The sequence below is a fragment of the Sebastes umbrosus genome, chromosome 9 (genome assembly GCF_015220745.1).
Source record: "Sebastes umbrosus isolate fSebUmb1 chromosome 9, fSebUmb1.pri, whole genome shotgun sequence".
In the NCBI taxonomy this organism is placed as follows: Eukaryota; Metazoa; Chordata; class Actinopteri; order Perciformes; family Sebastidae; genus Sebastes; species Sebastes umbrosus.
Window position 1 is genome coordinate 21,168,196 of NC_051277.1, and position 18,726 is coordinate 21,186,921.

At 41.2% G+C, this 18,726-nt stretch overlaps 1 protein-coding gene and 1 long non-coding RNA gene across 6 annotated transcripts in view; one reads left to right on the plus strand and one right to left on the minus strand.

Moving 5' to 3' along the window:
• frmpd3 (FERM and PDZ domain containing 3) overlaps positions 1–18,726 on the plus strand; it is an 88,207-nt gene that overhangs the window by 39,993 nt on the left and 29,488 nt on the right. For all 5 annotated transcript variants that reach the window (XM_037779774.1, XM_037779776.1, XM_037779781.1 and 2 more), the window contains exon 2: positions 376–434. The gene's annotated coding sequence lies outside the window, so the exon portion shown is untranslated. The remainder of the gene's footprint in view (positions 1–375; positions 435–18,726) is intronic.
• Positions 925–18,726, minus strand: part of LOC119494147 — a 49,225-nt gene continuing 31,423 nt past the window's right edge. The window contains exon 7 of the long non-coding RNA XR_005208135.1: positions 925–1,672. This is a non-coding gene — a long non-coding RNA (uncharacterized LOC119494147). The remainder of the gene's footprint in view (positions 1,673–18,726) is intronic.

Genomic DNA, 18,726 nt, shown 5'->3' on the forward strand with positions numbered 1-18,726 from the left:
AGGCTATACAAAAACAAACCAAAACAATAACAGTATCATGTTCAGCTCTAAAGTACGTGGATGCAATGAATAATGATACCAATGAAAACTGAACTTCTGTAGCTGACGGATTAAAACATTTGTCTTATGAATTAATGAATATCTAAGCCAAATAACACCTATGTGCCCATTTCACTCACCCACACACTACTATTGTTAACAGTATTTAAATATGTCTTATGGTATTTAAATCTATTATTCATCTATTATTACATTTTTTTATTGGTCACACAGGCCATTTTATGTACCAACACTGAGGCTGAGCATCAGTGGGTTATTCAGCTTCTATACTGTGAACAGCATTCAAATCGTTTGTGCTTTTGTGCCTCTCAACAGGGCTCTCAACCCCTGCTTAAGAAAAGGCCCTCCTGTCCACCAGTCAGCGTTCAGAGATCGTAAGTACACATTTCACCTTCCCCTTTCTCCAAGGTTTTTATGAGCCAAAGCTGCGGTCCCTGAAGGATCCCTGTGTTAATATCACGCTGTGAGATCATTTATATAGTAGAAACCCAATTCAAAGAACATGAATCATGCAGAAAGATTTCAAACTCCTTCCGTTTCCGTTTGATCAAACAAAAGGCTATAAAACGTAATCTTACAAAGGATTAAATGCTAAATCCTTTATCAATGTGAGCCTATAAGCAAAAGCTATAGAGTTAAATTGAGCTTAAATGTATAGCCTCTTTTCCGTCTCGCTGACTGATCATTCTGTTTTAATAGACCATTCAAAATAAGTCACGCATAATTATTCCCAGTGCTTTACCCTCTAACCCTCTCTGTCTTTCTCACGAAACATAAGTTACATCCTGTTGGAGGTTAGGAACTCTGTCTTGGTGGGAAGCCTCTGTTGTCATGATATTGCAGTGAAGGTGTGATCACACACACACGGCGGCGATTTGAGCGTGTGTGTGTGTGTGTCCTCTGCAGCTTTTGCTCACATCTGCAATTCTGCATTGATTCGATGCCAGTGAGCAGAAAGCTGATGCAGAGTTGTGGGTTCGCTCTTATAGCTAGGTACATCAGCCAATGACTACGGCCATTACAGGATGTGTGTGAGGGAGTTTAATAATGCAGCAGAGTAAATGACTGCAGTCAATACAGTAATCAAATTTGCTGCAGTCATGAGTAATTGCGTGGAAATGTACTTTTATATACAATAAATATGCTATCATAATTATCACAACAAGGTTTTTCAATTTTAGAATTAGATATGTTTGTTTCTTCATTATTATTATTATTAATGCAGCACAGTGTACTAAACGCTGTATTTTGCGAAAAGGAAACACTCGTCAACATTTGGAAGCTGTCCTTAATTAGCATATGAAAGACAATGATCACAAACATCAAAAACATGTTGTTTATCCCTAAAGCACTTTGGGATTATAATCAATCACAGGCGCACTTATTGTCTCAGAGAGGTGGCCACTTATACTTGTTAGGACCCCCTCTATGCTGAATCACTGACGTGTACTTCATCACCTTGCGTTTCAACAAATGAATGTGTGTCAGTATCAAGGAAAACTGAAATGAAAAAAAGCCTGCTGTGCATCTTCTATTTCAGCTTAGAGTGGGCAGCATGCTGAGCAACAACATTTTTGGGGAGATGTTAAGATTGCCAACTTCCCATCAGGACCTGTCACAAAAAAAATAACATTCACACTCACAGTGTAACATGGCTGGATATATGTGTAAAGATGTCATTTTATCTCTGCAGCAGAATAATTTATACTCCCCACATAGACTGTAGTTTTCAAAAGCATGCTCTATATATCATGTGGAGCTAGCACAGCAAGCTAACGTCTGCAATTATCCCAAAACAAGACTACGGGCCCAATCTTACACCCGGCGCAAAGCAGGCAATGCAGCGCACAGTGCACAATGCAATGCAACTGTAAATGCTAGATTCAGACCAACACAGTTCTCATTTTCACGCCCACGTTGTGTATGTAGCAAATGTACTTGCACCCATCTGTGTGCCCATGGTGTGGTCAGGCGCATTGCTATCTTGAGGCAGCAGAAAGTGATTGCGCCATTGACCAGCAAAAACCTGGTCATCCTGATGACCTGCTCTACCTCTGAGCCACAGCCACCCTTGAGAGCCCCCCTTCTAACAAAATGTGTCACGATGAATCCACGATAGGTAGGCAGAGAGTGCAGACGTAGGCTACTTCAAAGTTTTGTAGGCCCTCTCTCCCTAAACGGCGGCGATTTGAGGCTGATGTCTCCGCATATTAGTTGGAAGCTTCAAAGCTTCATTCATAACGTTAACATTCAAATTCTAAATCAACATTTGAATGCTGCATGTCTATTCGTTCTGTTTAAGCCCGGTATTTCTGCACAGTTGCAGATAAAGGTCAGGCTACACTAATATTATTAGTGTTGTACCATTTGTAGGATTAGATTCCAGTGGTGGCGGCATAGGATTATTTCCGAATTGTATGATCCAAACATTTCCAATAACTCCAGAGCGTTGTAAAGTCCAAAAGTCAAAATGTATGAAAAAAAGATAGATGTTGTCATTTCCAAAATTCACAACATGTTTTTATCTAACGAAATAATCTGCTTCAATCCACATTTGTTGGTGTTTAGCCTTTCAAAAACAACATTTTCACTGCAGAAAACAGCTCATTTAAATAGCAAAGCACCAGGTGCAGGTGCACCTGGCTTGGGAATGGGAATGGGAGATGACACTATGATTGGTTTGATTCCTGTTTCATCCAAAACACACCTATGGTTAATTAAGAGACTAAATATAACCCCTTTGCTCCTTGCGCATTACTTTGCACCCAGATTATGCACCGTTTAACTAACAACAGTTAGTTAAATTGGACGTCCCAAAATGCACTAGTGCCATGCACTTTAGACCATGCACTACAGATCGTTTGAATCAATCAATAGTGAGTCTACAGAATATGCAGCTCTGTGAGGCTGTACTTAGGCACAGCAGTGCTTTAAACTAAATGCTAACTTTGGCATGTTTGCATGCCCACATGACAATGCTAAGATGATGATGTTTAGCAGATATGATGTTTTGTATGTTCACCATCCAAGTTTAACTTGCTAATTTGCACTAAACCCAAAAAACAGCTGAGGCTGATGGGAATTAATTCTGCAGGTAAACCAAATCATTGGACAAAAAGAAAGGGCAAGTCCTAAATATCTCAGTGCCGCTGGAGGAGAGAGGGCAGCGCTCTTCACCATTTCACAGAGATCTAAGCAAACTGTGCTGAGTGGAGGAGGCCACAGAGGACATGGTGTACCGGTGATAGACAACATAGATACAGCAAAAAAAAAAAAAAAAAAACTCTGTGATCCGTCAGGGGGAATATAAACAGCTACTCAAGCATATAGATGGTGTTGCTATCGCAGGCAGGGAGAGGGCTGTTTGTTTTTCACCCGCGCCTCTGTGTGTGTGGTATGCATATGATGCGTATGCTGGAAGATTCCTATGTGATCTGTTGCCCGGGCTTTAATGATCTCTGAATGCATGTCAACGCATGTTGAATAGCTCAGACTTACAGAGCTACCGTTACATCATCAGAGACACTTCACAGACACCTAATAATATGCAAATGTGGTTAAGCTGGAATTTATCGGACTTTTACCTTACATTTTCTTATTATTTGCCTAAATGATGCATAAGCTGATACTGATTCTGGGATAAATGTGGGATTTACCTGCAGAAAAGACTTGATGAGCAACATGAGCAGCTAACAGCCACTAACCAGGACCCCATTGAACCATGTGAACCAGCCAGAGGCAGGTTCAAATAGTTTTCATCTAAGATAGATGTAATTTAATACAGTGAAGCTGCCGTTTAACATTGAGTCACCATCTCAAACCGCAATCTTCTCTGGCTAAGAGGTTTCTTTTACTCTTTTGCGCCGGTACTGATGTGGGAGCTGACCCGATTCAACGGTTGTATTGATCAAATTGATTGAATAATAGTCTGCCGTTCGACTTTATACTGAGGAGACTTCTCTATCAGACGAGCTGAGCTCTGTTTCAGGACCACGATGATTCCCTGTTGTAGCAAATACAGACACCCTGTTCAAAGCCGACATCAGTCAGACAAACCCATCAAAGGCCAGGCTGGATATCCTAGTGGGGAGCATTTACCAGTTAAAAACCAGCAGATTGATCCTCAACCTCTGATAGATTCCTCTTATCTAGACACCATGACCCTCGTCTCGCTTCATCCCTGACCTCTCTGTGCAATCTCCCACACTCGACATTTACTCAGGCTTTCTTCGACTACTCCACCTCTACTTCTCCCTCCCTCCTGTACACAGTGGATACAACTTGTTTTCTTCTACCTGCTCCTTGTAGTTAAATGCTCTGTGATGGTGAGCTCACAGCAGCCATCAAACGTGGTGAATTGTTTTTTATCTCTGGCCCCTTGAGCGGAGAGGCTCTGAGGTCTTTCTTCGCCTGTTCAGATAGAGAGATGCCAGCTTGTTTGGGGGTGCTTACACAGCTGGGCTCGTGCCAACATGTTGACATCAAGAGCTGTGGTAAATATTGAAGCTGTTGCTAATCACCACTGGCAAAACAGTCAATCACAGGTAGATTGTCCCTTTTTTTAGAAAAAGCTGACTGATTTTAGGCCAGGTCTAATTCTGAAATCCCTTTCTGGGCTCTCCATGCTTGGTGATGCTGCTTACTAATATGTGTGTGTGTCTTACAAGTGTACATCAGTGTGTGTGATCATCTCCAGACTCATCAACATGGCGCTCCTCTCCTGTCACAACACTGTCTGGCGATGAGCGGCTCTGTCACACTGGGTGACACAGCACTCCAATTAATCACAGAGAAGGACCACTAATGAAGTCATTATGTATTCTGAGAGTTTCATCTTGACAACCACTTTTTCCCACTAAAGAAATGACCGATACAGAAATACACGGAAAAAGCTTAAAGGCAATCGTGGTAATGGATTAGCAGAAATGGAGTTTGACAAGTGAAATATAACTCTGAACAGGACGTGGCTGATGCAAAGTGTTGCTCCGTCTCTGCAAGTGTTTAATTCCACTCCTTTTGCTTGTTAATTTTGGTCTCACCTCTAAAAAGTAAATTGAGATTTGCCTGCCTTTTATTTTAATGGGTCCAAGAAGTGCTGGAGCAAACTAGGTCAGAGTAGTTGGATTTGTATCCAACTTTCCTCTTTCCTTGCTCCTCAGACTACTGATGCAATATATATCCACATCAGATAGTCTGTAGTTTCAATAGTCTGTTCACATCAATAATGCAACTCATGAAACTCTACACCTACAATATCGTCAGATATTAATGTTGAATTAAGTTTTGGCAGTAGAAAAAGTCTTCTAACTCCTAACCGGTCCCCTAACCTTAAAGTGGGAGTAGGCAGAATGTTTTTGGCATCATTGAGCAAAAAGTCCGTAATAACCTTTCAGCATATTGTAATTCAAATGTTCTGAGAGAAAACTAGACTTCTGCACCTCCTCATGGCTCTGTTTCAGGCTTTAAAAAATCTGGCCAGTCACAGGTCATTTCAGAGAGCGAGCGTTACTATTGGCTGTTCATTCAACGGAGGCAGCTGTCAATCACTCGCTAACGCCAATCAAACGATCAAACTAGGCAGCGCTGATCAAAAAGAGAGTTTGCTCCAGCTGGGTATTTCCTCAAATGATCTGGTCACAAACGTTCTCATTTTACAGCTTAAAAGTACACTGCAGGATGTTTCTGAAAACATTTGAGGTGAGAAAAAGACATTACAGTAACCGAATATTGATTCATATTTGATCAGCGCTGCCTAGTTTGACCGCTTGATCAGAGTTTGTGAGTGATTGACAGCTGCTCAGAGACAACAGGCTCCAGCTCGGCTCTGATTGGTTGTTCTCCTCCGGTCTGTGAAATCTTGCAGATGCCATTAGGAGCACCGGAGGACACGGAGGCACATGATTTTTTTTTTAATTTTTATAAAAATAACTTCTTTTAATCTTATTTGCTCCTTTTCTACCCACTACAGCTTTAATCTCTGATTTAATTAGAGATTGGACTGGACTTAACTGATCCTTAAAGGAGGGATTACATATAATTTGATGATACAGTATATGAAAAACTGAATGCATATTATACAGTGGTACTGAGATTAAGACGCAACAGAAATATCTGTGTATACAAAATGGAGAAATAGTATTCCCAACTGAAGACCAGTGATACAATTATATTTAATCGCTATAAATGATCTCTGTGGTGTGATAATAGTCAGAGATTTTTGTTTGTTTGTTTTCCGTCTGATGTTTATGAGCTAAAAATATCGTATTCCCAATGCAGGCACTTCTTAAGTTGGTCCAATTGGATGCTGGTTTCCAAGACTTAAATGAACAGAAGATGCTCTAATGCAGAGCACAGAGTAATGCATGAACACTACAAAATGAAATGCAGTTCTGTTTTTACAAACTTCTCTAAGACCGTTGATCCAATAATCTCTGAATTTGGCATGTAGCCTCTTTGGAAACTCAAAGACTTAAAGTTATTAAAAGACTGTTGGCACTCCTAATCGTTTAGCTGCCCTGGGCGAAACAAAATGAGCCTGAACTTGTGGAAGCAAAGTTCAATCATCAAACTAGAATTGTATTCCTCCGCCAACCAGTCAAGTTACAGTTTACAACCACGTCTGTCTGAAATGTCATAATTTCGTCACAGTCACAGTGTCACAGTGACTTTGACCACCAAATTCTAATCAGCTCATCCTTGAGTCTAAGTGGACGCTTGTGCCAAATTTGAAGAAATTCCCTCAAAGCGTTCCTGAGATATCACATTCTCAAGAATGCGACAGAAATGAGGTCACCGTGAACTTGACCTTTAACCTTTAACCACCAATATTGAAGCAGCTCATCCTTGAGTCCAAGTGGTAGTTTGTACCAAATTTGAAGACATTCAAAGAGAAATTGTCGCCAGCGTGGAGACATAAATACTTGACACGACAGGTCATTTTGCCACTTTGCTAATCAAATACTCTTCGCTCTATAATACTTAATTCAATTTCATTTTTCAGCTTAGTACAAATCAAAATGCAGCAACACTCGGCAAATATAAAGCACTACACCGCTGAGTTGATCCACAGTTCCCACGGCGCTCGGACCTGCCAAATGCTATTTGCAGATACCTTTTTTTCTGAAATCAGCAGCTTGACAGCAGGCAGGGACGCCCACACAAACATAAACACATGCATATGCATGTTCGTGCACATTAACACAGAGACGGCAAGAGAAAAAGAGAGAGAGAGAGAGAGAAAAAGAGAGAGAGAGAGAGAGACAGAGAGAGAGAGAGAGAGAGAGAGAGAAAGTGGAGAGGAGAAACAAACAAAAAATGAATCCCAGACAGACGTTTGTAGTAAAATACAAATATGATAAGAATTAAGGATGGAGCTGCATGCATGCTGAGATGCCAAACTGACTGAAACACACACACACACACACACACACACACACACACACAGTGATATCTCCTTTCTTCTAAATCAATCCTATTATTTCTTAAGTGATACCATGTGACATGTTCTTTGATAAGACAAGTAGAGCAATATGTGCACGCTATGTGCATCATGCCGTTTTATACATCACTATGCATACATGTTCACACAAGTATGTTCGTATACGTGTGCTGACAACAGCTGAATAAATAAACCAAGCTTTGTACAAATTACATTAGCATTTCTATGTTAAACAGTATGGCTATGGCATGTGCAGTTAGAGAGAGAGAGAGAGAGAGAGAGAGAGAGAGAGAGAGAGAGAGAGAGAGAGAGAGGCTTTGTTACAGACCAGCAAGAGTAAGAAATGCTGTTGGTGTAGAGCAACATGTAGATGTAGTCTCGGGGGTTCGTACAGTGCATCGTCTTACTCATAACCTCTCTTCGCTCCTCAGCCCTCAGGCTTACAGCCGCTACACCGTAGAGACGCTACTTTGCTCCTTGCTCCACAGGTTGCTATGGTGATCACTGACCTGTGAAATATATGTAAATCATAACCTACCACAGAGTCCACAGGTATTTTATTATGTTTTGTGAAATAATGATGGAATGGATCAGATAAACTTTTTACATAATTGGAAGAGTTTAAATGATTAGTCAATTAATTGATTAAGAAACATGAATTTTGAGAGATGACATTAAGAAAATGCATCGGCAACAATTCTAATGAGTGATAAGTGATTGTCATTTTTTAAACCAAAAAACAATACAAAAAAATCACTGTTTGCAGCTTCCCAAATAATATTTGCTATTTTTATCGTAATAAGGGCTGAACAATCTTGAAAAAAATATCTAATTGTGATTATTTTGACTGATATTACAATTGCGTTATGATTTTAATATTAGAGGATCAATGATCATTTTTACATCATTATTTTCATTTTCATTGAAAAACATATTAAAATGATTATACTGTGGTTTTTGTGGGGATCTGTATCAAACAAAGATGTTTTCTTAAGTCTTAAGTTTCTTAAGTGCCTTTTACAAATATTTCTCCTCCTGCGATTTGAATATGACACTAGGACATATTGAGATTTTGGTCAAATTTAATTTAATTGTGCAGCCCTAATATTAATCTATGACCTGAACTAAGGCTGCAACTAGTGACTATGTTCATTGTCGATTAATCTGTTGATTATTTTCTTGATTAACCGATTAATTGTTTGGTCTATAAAATGTCAGAAAATGTTGAAAGATGACGATCAGTGTTTCCTAAAGCCCAAGATGACGTCCTCAAATGTCTTGTTTTGTCCACAACTCAAAGATATTCAGTTTACTGTCATAGAGGAGTAAAGAAACCAGGAAATATTCACATTTAAGAAGCTGGGACCAGAGACTTTTGACTTTTTTGTTTTTAAAAAATTACTCAAAGCGATTAATTGACTATCAAAATATACTGGAAAAACAAAGTTCGGAAACTTGTGTTTGGTGGATTATTTCTCTGTTGTTACAATGCTAATTGGCATTGTATTTTACATCGTTGGAAAGCCTGTTTATTTACCTTTGCAATGATGTCCAACTTGTAAGGATCATGCATTTGTGGGATGAGCAGCACAGCTGATTATGTGGGGAGCGCCCAAGAAAAGTTTGCCAAAATACTCTGCCAATGGTAAAAAGTGTATTCTCATAAGGCTACCCTGAAGCCTGCAATGACTGCACTTCACCGTCAGGCCCGTTTGCGCTGGTGTCGACGACACAGACAATGGAACCTGAACATGTGGGGGAATGTCATGTTCAGTGATGAGTCCAGGTTCTGTCTGCGAAAGTTAGCATTATTTTAGCATTGTAACAACAATGAAATAATCGACCAAACACAAGTTTCCGAACTTTGTTTTTCCAGTTTAGTTGGTTATTAATTTAATAGTTGACAACTAATCAATTAGCAACATCCTGAGCATGCCTACCAGCATAACAGGGCTTAATGTATCTGCACACACTACTGTTCAAGTATAGGACAGAAACACATTTTGGGCTTGTATGTACTTGCTCAAAGACTTTCTGTTGTTATTCTGTTTGTCTGTGTGCTTCTCGCACATAGACACACACCCACACATGCTTGTGCACGTGTGTGATGTAAAGACTTTCTGGAGCATGAAATAAGTTTTCCTAGGGAACATTGAAGACTACAGGGGCTCATGTCCCCTCGCTATTTCTTAATTTAGTACACACAACGCTCATCTTAAAATCGTAAATGTCACCTCAGAGCTGCTGGCTACCGTTCTGGTCCTCCCTCTTTGTTGCGGCTCTTAAGTAAAATGCTGGCGCAGTCTGAGTAATGCAGCACTTGGCCACACTCTTAATAAGATACTCCGGGTGAAGGGCTCTGTAGCTACAGCGGGTCATTCATTATTTTCTAATCCCGAAGATAAACTCGAGAATGAAATTTTGTTTCGTAATGTCAGAGTGAAAAAAAAAAGCTCATGCTGTGTATGAACTGTCAAAACACTGAACATTTTCCAAGAGTTTCAGGGAAATAGATTCTCTTTTCTCCCCGCTCTACTCCTTCTGCCTCTATATCACACCCGAGGATGTGTGATGTAGTTGTGAGTAATGTGTGTTTGTGTGCACGTGCGTGATGTGCTGTGGACTGTGATGAGCCGAGAGGAGGCAGCTCAATGATAAGAAACATATCGGTGTTCAGCACCTGCCTTCCTTCCTGCCTGCCTCCTGACTGACTGACTGCACAAGCAGGTTGCATGTGGAGCCCCCTCTCACTGTCGCAGCGAAAAATCCCCAAAACTATAATGACGAAATTGAGTGCGAGTGTGCAGATTTTAAGGCTTTGGTTTTGCCAATGAATGCATTTTCTCCCTGCGTGCCGTGGAAATTAACCATCAAACAAATTTTAAATAGAATTTTCATCATTCGTTGTTCTGACTTCATACGTGTGATCAATCCTGAGGAAAGTTGTGTCTTTGAAGACGAAGCAACCCCTATAGCCTCAAAAACAAACAATTTTGTCTGAACCCTACAAGCCCTCAGTGCATTTGTCACTGTGTAACAAAAAGCAGCAACTTTGCTGACAGGTAACAGCTTCTATGCTCCTTCCAGCTTGTTTTACCTGTGCTGTAATGGCCCTGCCAAGTTCTCAGTACATACAGCTCCTATTATAGGGACACAGTAAATATCTCGTGTCTTTTCTGCTGCACCTGACCTATTACCTTGAATGGTTCGTAAGCACATAATTCGTCTTTCTAGCCACCGCTTGTGCTCCATTTGGTTTGTGACTGCAGCTCAGTGGAGCGGCAGAGAGAAGGCTATAAATGCCATTTAGTGCACAGTATCACAAGGCACAGCTGTTAATTATCTTAATGCAATCAGACATTTGTTTGTCCTTGGTTCGGCGTAAAAGGCATGAGCATACGCTTGTATGCCTGCAGGCATCTCTCGCTCCTGACGTTGCTTCCAAAGCAACCACGAACACCAACCACGGTGCCTAATTCTATTAATTGTAAACTGTATTCCATGCATGTTTTTCCCTCCCACACAAACCATGGTAATGTAATTTACCCGCCCGATCCCTGACTTCCCTGCCGCTCCTTCCTTTCTTTTCCCCCCACATCCAAACACGTAACACTGTATAACCTCTCAGCGCCCCTGTCAGAACCACCACCACTTTGCAATCAACTTTGCCTTCTCAAACTTCACACACACGGCAGAGCCCACGCTATCGCACAGTGCTGAAGAGTAGTAGGAGACGAGCCGCGACAGAGCCGGGGCCTCGAGGAGAGAGGCATGGAGCAGCCAGGGAACACCTCTAAGCCACTCACCGCCTCAAGGACATTCACAAGTCCTCTGCACGTCCTTTACTATAAGAGAACCATTATTAAGACGTGAAATTAAAGATTAAACGTTAGATGAGTCATAAGCGGCATCTTCCATCATTTTATGACAAGCCTTTGCACCTAATTATGAAAAGATGAATACAGTTTAGTGTGTCACCGAAGAGGTAGAAAAGGAAAAATAATATTCCTGAGTCAAAGAAGTGACAAGCTTACACAAAAGAGACCCACGCTTATTATCTGTGACTCAATTAGACTCATATTTATCCTATTCTCGCCTTCACCATCATGACACAGATGTTCCCCAGTGCACCAACCTTTATACAATGCAGACGATTTTACCGATTGAACCCATTCGAATGGCAAAAGGATTGATTGTGACAGGCCACCCGGAGCTTTACCTGCAATCTTGTTGATTATCTCCACATTCACATCGATTATCATGTGGTTCCCCCCCCCCCCCCCCCCTCATACTCAGTTATCACTCTGTGGTTGCTGATACGGAGCTATGGTATTGATCGCAGCCCATTAACGGGGATAAAAAGTGCACAGTCGCAGCCTGATTCATCACGACTCATAGCGGAGCCATCACTCAGTGGGCCAGCTACACTTGAAGTGTGACAGGGGGTATATATGTGTTGTCAAAAACAAAACAACAAAAAGTAAAAGAGGAAATGATATGAGATGCTATCTTCTGAAAATCTGTATATTCGGCTCTATTTATTGTGCTGGTTGGACGCCTGTAGAATTAATAACAAAAGCAAAATCTCACGGGGCTCTGTGCTGTGCCATTTTGCATCCCCAGCTGAAACAAACAAACAAACATTTGGTGATGAAATGGTCGATATATCATCACGGCTGCGGAGGGACAGTGTCACCGATTGAAAGCAGTGGCTTAGCACTAAGAAAGATTCATTGAGCGTATGTATTTACTCTTTGTAAGATATCAAGGAACCGTTTCTTTCCAATATTGAACACCCCGACTAATGCTAGCGAACAAATTTACACCTGACAATGACGGCCGCAACCAGAGTTGCAAGCAGTCAGCGGTTCTGCTTCAATGTGGCAGTCAAGCTCTTTTAGATATGTGCACCACTGCAGGCTACATATTCCTCTCCTCTCCTTTGCCCAGGGTGCATTAAATGGATTAAAAGCACTGAGAGCAGCCAAGCATATATTCATTTCCTCCACACTGAGAGTGAGAGCAGCAGACAGCATATTATGGAGTGTCACAAAGTCCCTGGACCATCTCGCCAGATCAAAGACGGAAGATTAAAATCTTCACAGTAGATACAATCTTCATTAAGCAGCTTTGATGCAGCACTGTTTGTTTGCTTTTTGCTCAACATAAGCAGGAGATACCACACTCAGGGAGAAAAGATACGAGTAACAATGTATCCAAATATAATGGTCAATAAACTGTGCTAAAAGCAAAAAAGATATGTTTCTCTAGAGAGAATTTGCTTATAAACAGTTAGAAACAAAGAGTAGGTCTATGTTGTGTAGAGTATGTCGGCTGAGTATTTTTTTCGCACAATTGATCACATTCAATTTGCAAAACTGAGCATGTCTGTATTGACAATACAGGGATTGTAATCATAGACTATATATAAGAAGTGGACTACTGTTTTGAAGCACAAGCAACCGCCGAACAAGACATTTTTAATGTTACAATTAACGTTCATGAATTGAAAACACACTATGAAAGGTTTAAAGTTCTAAATCGAAAACACGGACAACTCCCAGACCGGACAACGCCGTAGTAGCGACCTGTCAATCACAAGGTAGCCGCGCCCTAAAGTATACCCTGCTTTATGGTCTATTTTACTCCAAAGTGGACCATAATTTACTAAATGAACATCATGCTGTATTGAAGAAGACTTGAAAGCAGCGATTGGGCGCACCGCTGCAAAGGGATGCGCTGGATTTATAAGACGGTTTATGACGATTATCTTGTTTTCATAGTAGTTGGAAGCTAGATTGGTAATTGAAATTGAAATTCGATAAATTGACCAGCCCTACATTTGACCTCCAAAATCGTATCAATTCATCCTTGAGTCCTAGTGGACATTTGCGCCAAATTTGAAGAAATTTCCTCCATGTGTTCCTGAGATATTGCGTTCACGAGAATGGGATGCACAACCCAAAAACATAACAGCTCAGTCTACGGCTGTCACCGGCACGGAGGAATAAAAATTGACATTTGAATTTGTCACTTTGTTTAAGAAAGATGTAGTTTTTTTTAACAGACCGTGGCAACACATCAGAGAACCTCAAAGGGAACAAAAGCTACACAGTTGCTGCACAGTGGTGGACTTTGGATCCAAGCTGAGGCAGGAGAAGAGAGTGGCCCGGCTGAACCCAAGCAGGCAGGCAACAGGGGCATGGCAGCTCAGCAAGCCAGATAATTACACACCGTGATGGAGCGGCCACTTGGTATTCTCTGCACACCCACTAAAACATACCAGCACTAGATAAGTCAGCGGTAAGAGAGTGAGACAGAGGGAAAGAAAGGGAGAGAGAGCTGCTACAGAAGCTAGCAGACGGCAGGGAGGCTGGCTTACAAATCAACCGCTTGGTCTGAACCGGAGCCGTTCTCACGGACAAAATCAACACGCTATCTTACATTTATTACGTATAATCTTCACAAAGAGTGGAATCACCTCATGTCAATAAACACAAGCACTCTCCTGGCCAGAAAGCTGTTTAGCAAAGCGTATTAATGTTCTCTCTTTTGCTCCTTACGTTGCTGCGATATATACAAAAGGAGGAAAATAGGACCCGGGAACACCACTTTCTGTGCACAATGCATGAATTAATATTACAGAGAGGGAGTTTGTGGAAATATGTCTGAGTCAGAATATTTGTTTACACTGTGTGAGATGCACAGCTGAATGCTAGTCAGAAGCACAAATATAGAAAGTGGGGAGGGCGTGTGAAGTGAGCTGCACACTGCGGGAGAAGAGCAATTTATTGGTAGTCACAAAAGGGCGGAGTTGGGAGTGGCGTGCGGGTGATATCTCATGGGGTGGCAGCAATAGGAGGCAGCGGAGGGGGAGGCAGCCATGCTGTATTCGGTAGAGAATGAGTGTCACTCTGTGTCGTTGCGCTGTCAGGCGAGCTGCTGAGAGCTGTGTGCTCCACTGAAGGGTGACAGCGGAGAGACAGAGCCGCACTGCTGCTGTCACGGACACTCTCTGTTTTCAGCTGTGGGCAGCTGGCTGGTGCAACCGGCTGCTGGACCTCAGTGGCTAATCATGTCATTTTCACTACGTAAGAGAAAGCTTTGGCCAACTGTTAGCTAATGGTCTCATTTATACAACCCTTTGCACAAAAACTATGGAGGAGGCTGGAATTAATTTAGCAAAGGTCAGATGTATTAGCCTCTGGCGGTAGCTCGGCCACACTGCCAACACTTAAAACTTCCGTCTTATTTACAGTGCTTATGCAACTTGAAAGGTCAGGTCAGGTAAATAACAAGATAAATAGATTGGGGATGAAAGTTGACGTAGGCACACGGTCTGTACAGTGCAGAGTCCCGTCAGAGCACGGGCTGGTTGGGAGACTTTGGAGGAGAGAATAACGCTACGCAGACCTGACTCCCTCCTTTCAGCTCCTGACTGATGAATCAAATGTAGTCAAGTGGAACCTCCCCAGCCTGAACATAGATTCAAAATAACCAGCCTGGGAAACTGCATCTCCTTGCCATCTGAGGAGGATTATTCAACTATGACAGCTGATTTTTTTTTTTTCCGCTCTGCTATTTCACTTATGAAATATTCCTCATCGCTTATTTCTCTGCCCCATATTTCATTTTATATATTTGTGTTTTACTGCCCTGTGGCTTAAACTAATTCTCTATTGCTGCTCTTTTTTTTTCTCACCACCACCGCGCTATCATTTAAAAGTAAGCAAAAACACATTCAACTATATGCACACAGAAGTGTCGGTGTTAAGATATATAACAGATAAAAGGTTAATACGTGTACGCATATAATTTAATTAGCTTCTATTCAATAATTCAGCATTATTTGATAGATTTTTTTTCATTTCATTTTAATTCATGTTTATTGGGCTAACAAGTAAACATCCGACTCAGCATATTCCACAGGGAGATTAGGTTGGTTCTCCGTGTCTGCCTCTCATTTATACTGTATGTATATTTTCAATTCAGCAGACCAACGAGTCTCATGGATGAGTAAAGTGGACCCAAATGGACGGTTTAGAAGATTGCCCCTGTGGTATTCGCCAAACCCCAGTGCTATGGAGATGTATAGCTCTACACTTGGCTGCTTCCTCCTCCCTTTAAGTTTAAAAGCCTACGGTATTCTCCCTGCTGGAATTTAGATGCAGCTCACAGTGGACGGGGATTACAGCATTATGTAATGCATCACAGGTATGCAAAACATTCTTGATTTTATGCCAAATTGTGGGAAAAACCTGCAAGAGTGCAAAGTCTCTATTTCACAGCATCAGATCATTTTATAGTAGCGTTGTATTCAGGAGCTGGGAAGGTGACTCTGACTATTGTATAGTTATGAGGGCAATGCAGAGGAATAAAAAAAAGACAGCGTTTTGGCTTTCTTCAGACAGCACCGTCATGTTTGCCTTAATATTTATGACCTCTACAGGGGTGCCGCTGTCTCTGGACGGCATTAAAGTCTGCCCCTTGGCCTCTATAAATACTTTCTTTATGGCCTGGGGGATGTGAGGGAAAGTCGTAACAAGCTATTACATGGATGAGTTGCATTTCTTAACCTCATCCTCAGCCTTTTATCAACCAAGATCCTGCCCAGTGACCTGCAGAGACCGTCGGAACCGAACATCTGTTTGGTTAACCTCCTCCACCCGTCTTTCCTCAGTGACACCGTGCTGATCCGTCACAGATCGCTGTCCCTCCTCTCCATATGTGTCTGTCTGTTCGGCCGTACGCCGGAGAGAAGGCCGGGTTATTGATCTCAACTCAATGAAGCAGGCTCAAGGTCTTTACAGCAAAGCTATGTTTTAACTGACACTGCCTGAAGGAGAAAGCGGCTGTCAGACAAAGTTTTGTCACAGTGCGACAAGGTCTGAGCTGAGCTGTGGGGGCCCACTCTCAATGTTAATGGTGCAGCTTGGTAGAACTGAATTATGTTGTGAATGTAAATTGAATGTAAATCATATCACTGGGGTTGGCGCAGGACTGCACACTCCCAATGACTATGCTCAGGGACTCTGCCTATGATCAACAACAGCTGGTTGTATTGTATTACCATAGGGACTGATAGTGTCCCTGTGAGCTTGTGGGAGTCAACAGTTTACAAGGCTGCAATTATTTTCATTATTAATTCATCTGCCAATTAGTTTCTTGAGTAACTGATTAATCATTTGGTCATTAATACAGTATGTAGATATAAACGGCTCATTCAAAGGTAACAAAAACACAACAATTCGTATTTTCAGGTGATTCTTCTCCTGAAAGAAAACATACTTTAATGTGCTTGGTGATTATAGATCAATCAGAAAACTGAATATTTTATCTCCTAAATGTCAGAAAATGGTGTAAAAAATTCTGGGAGCCCAGGTGACCTCTTCTAATTACTTGTTTTAGCCAAACATCAGTCCAAAAAAACACAAATTAGGACTGTAAAAGTTAACGCGATAACGATTTAACGCAAATTCGTTTAAACGCCACTATTTCTTTTAATACATTAACACAATCAATCTTTCGGAGGATATAACAGGCTCAGTTTTAAAGCTAAGTGAAGACTATTACTATACTATATGACTGGCATTATGTAAAACTAAAAAAACCTAAGGAATACATTGGTACCAACCATGTCATACTAGCTTGTCGGGAACGAGGTTAAATAACGCTTCAAACTTGCGCTAAATTTTGGCTAGGAAAAACTGTCATGGCCATTTTCAAAGGGGCCCCTTGACCTCTGACCTCAAGATATGTGAATGAAAATGGGATCTCTGGGTACCCACGAGTCTCCCCTTTACAGACATGCCCACTTTATGATAATCACATGCAGTTTGGGGCAAGCATAGTTAAGTCAGCACACTGACACACCGACAGCTGTTGTTGCCTGTTGGGCTTCAGTTTGCCATGTTATGATTTTAGCATATTTTTATTCTAAATGCAGTACCTGTGAGGGTTTCTGGACAATATCTGTCATTGTTTTGTGTTGTTAATTGATTTCCGATAATAAATATATACATACATTTGCATAAAGCAGCATATTTTTCCACTCCCATGTCGATAAGAGCATTAAATACTTGACAAATCTCCCTTTAAGGTACATTTTGAACAGATAGAAAAAAATTTTGATTAATTTGCGATCAATCGCTACGGACAATCAAGCGATTAAATAGTTTAATTGATTGACAGCCCTATCACAAATATATTCACCTTACTATCATACAAGAAAAGCATCACATCCTCACATTGTTGAAATTGTAATCTGAGAATGTTTGGTATGCTAGCTTGAAAAAGAACTGAAACAATTAAAGGATTATTAAAACAGTTACCAATTAATTTATATTGATTAATCGACTATTAGTTTCAGCCCTATAAGACCAACAACACTACAAAGTATGCCACTTCAGAACAAGTGTAGGCACACAGCAGGTAAAAGGTAAGAGACTCAGACAGGAGACTGACATACAGAGCAGGGTGCTGGTGCTCCTACCTTTAGTCTGGCCTGGCACCAGCACATGGCTACTCTTTAGCAGAGAGGTTGTGGGGTTAAGCTGGTCTTCAGAATGCGCACTCCTAATTTCCATGCTGTGGTGAAGGTCATGTGGTGTGATGATCACATAAATAATGTAGAAGTGAGTCAAGAGGAGCAGCTAAGCTCAAGACCAACAGGTCAGCCAAGTTTGATCAAAGTGGAACCAGGGAAGTCTTCGAACATGTGGCCAAGCAAATGTTGCTTTTTCATCATATCAGGATGCGCCTGATGGAGACCTTTTTCCCCCAGTGAGAATAACAAGGTGGGTCTGATCATGTTTTTAGGCTCATCCAGTGCTTGCAGATCTAACTGTACTCAAACAGAAAAAGAATTCAAACATGTACCCCTTTGGATGAAAAATAAAACAACAGAAATAGCCTTTGTCACAATAAAGGAATATAGATTGATTAAAGCACTCTCTAGTGGTATGTGAATAAATCATTGATGTGGAACAATCGTAGACACATATATTTACAGGCTGTCCGCCATCATTCATCTTCATTTGTGTCGGTCGAGATGCTAACAAAAACAGCGGCTCATCGAAGGGGGAGAGAGAGAGATGTGGAGGGAGTTTAGTTTAGTGTGTTAACAAAGCTACAGTTTCCACTGAAATCCACTTCTGGAGAAGGGTTTATTTTCCAAGTTTGCATTTGTTGCTTAATGGAATTTGGAGAGGAAAGCGAAATTACAGGCT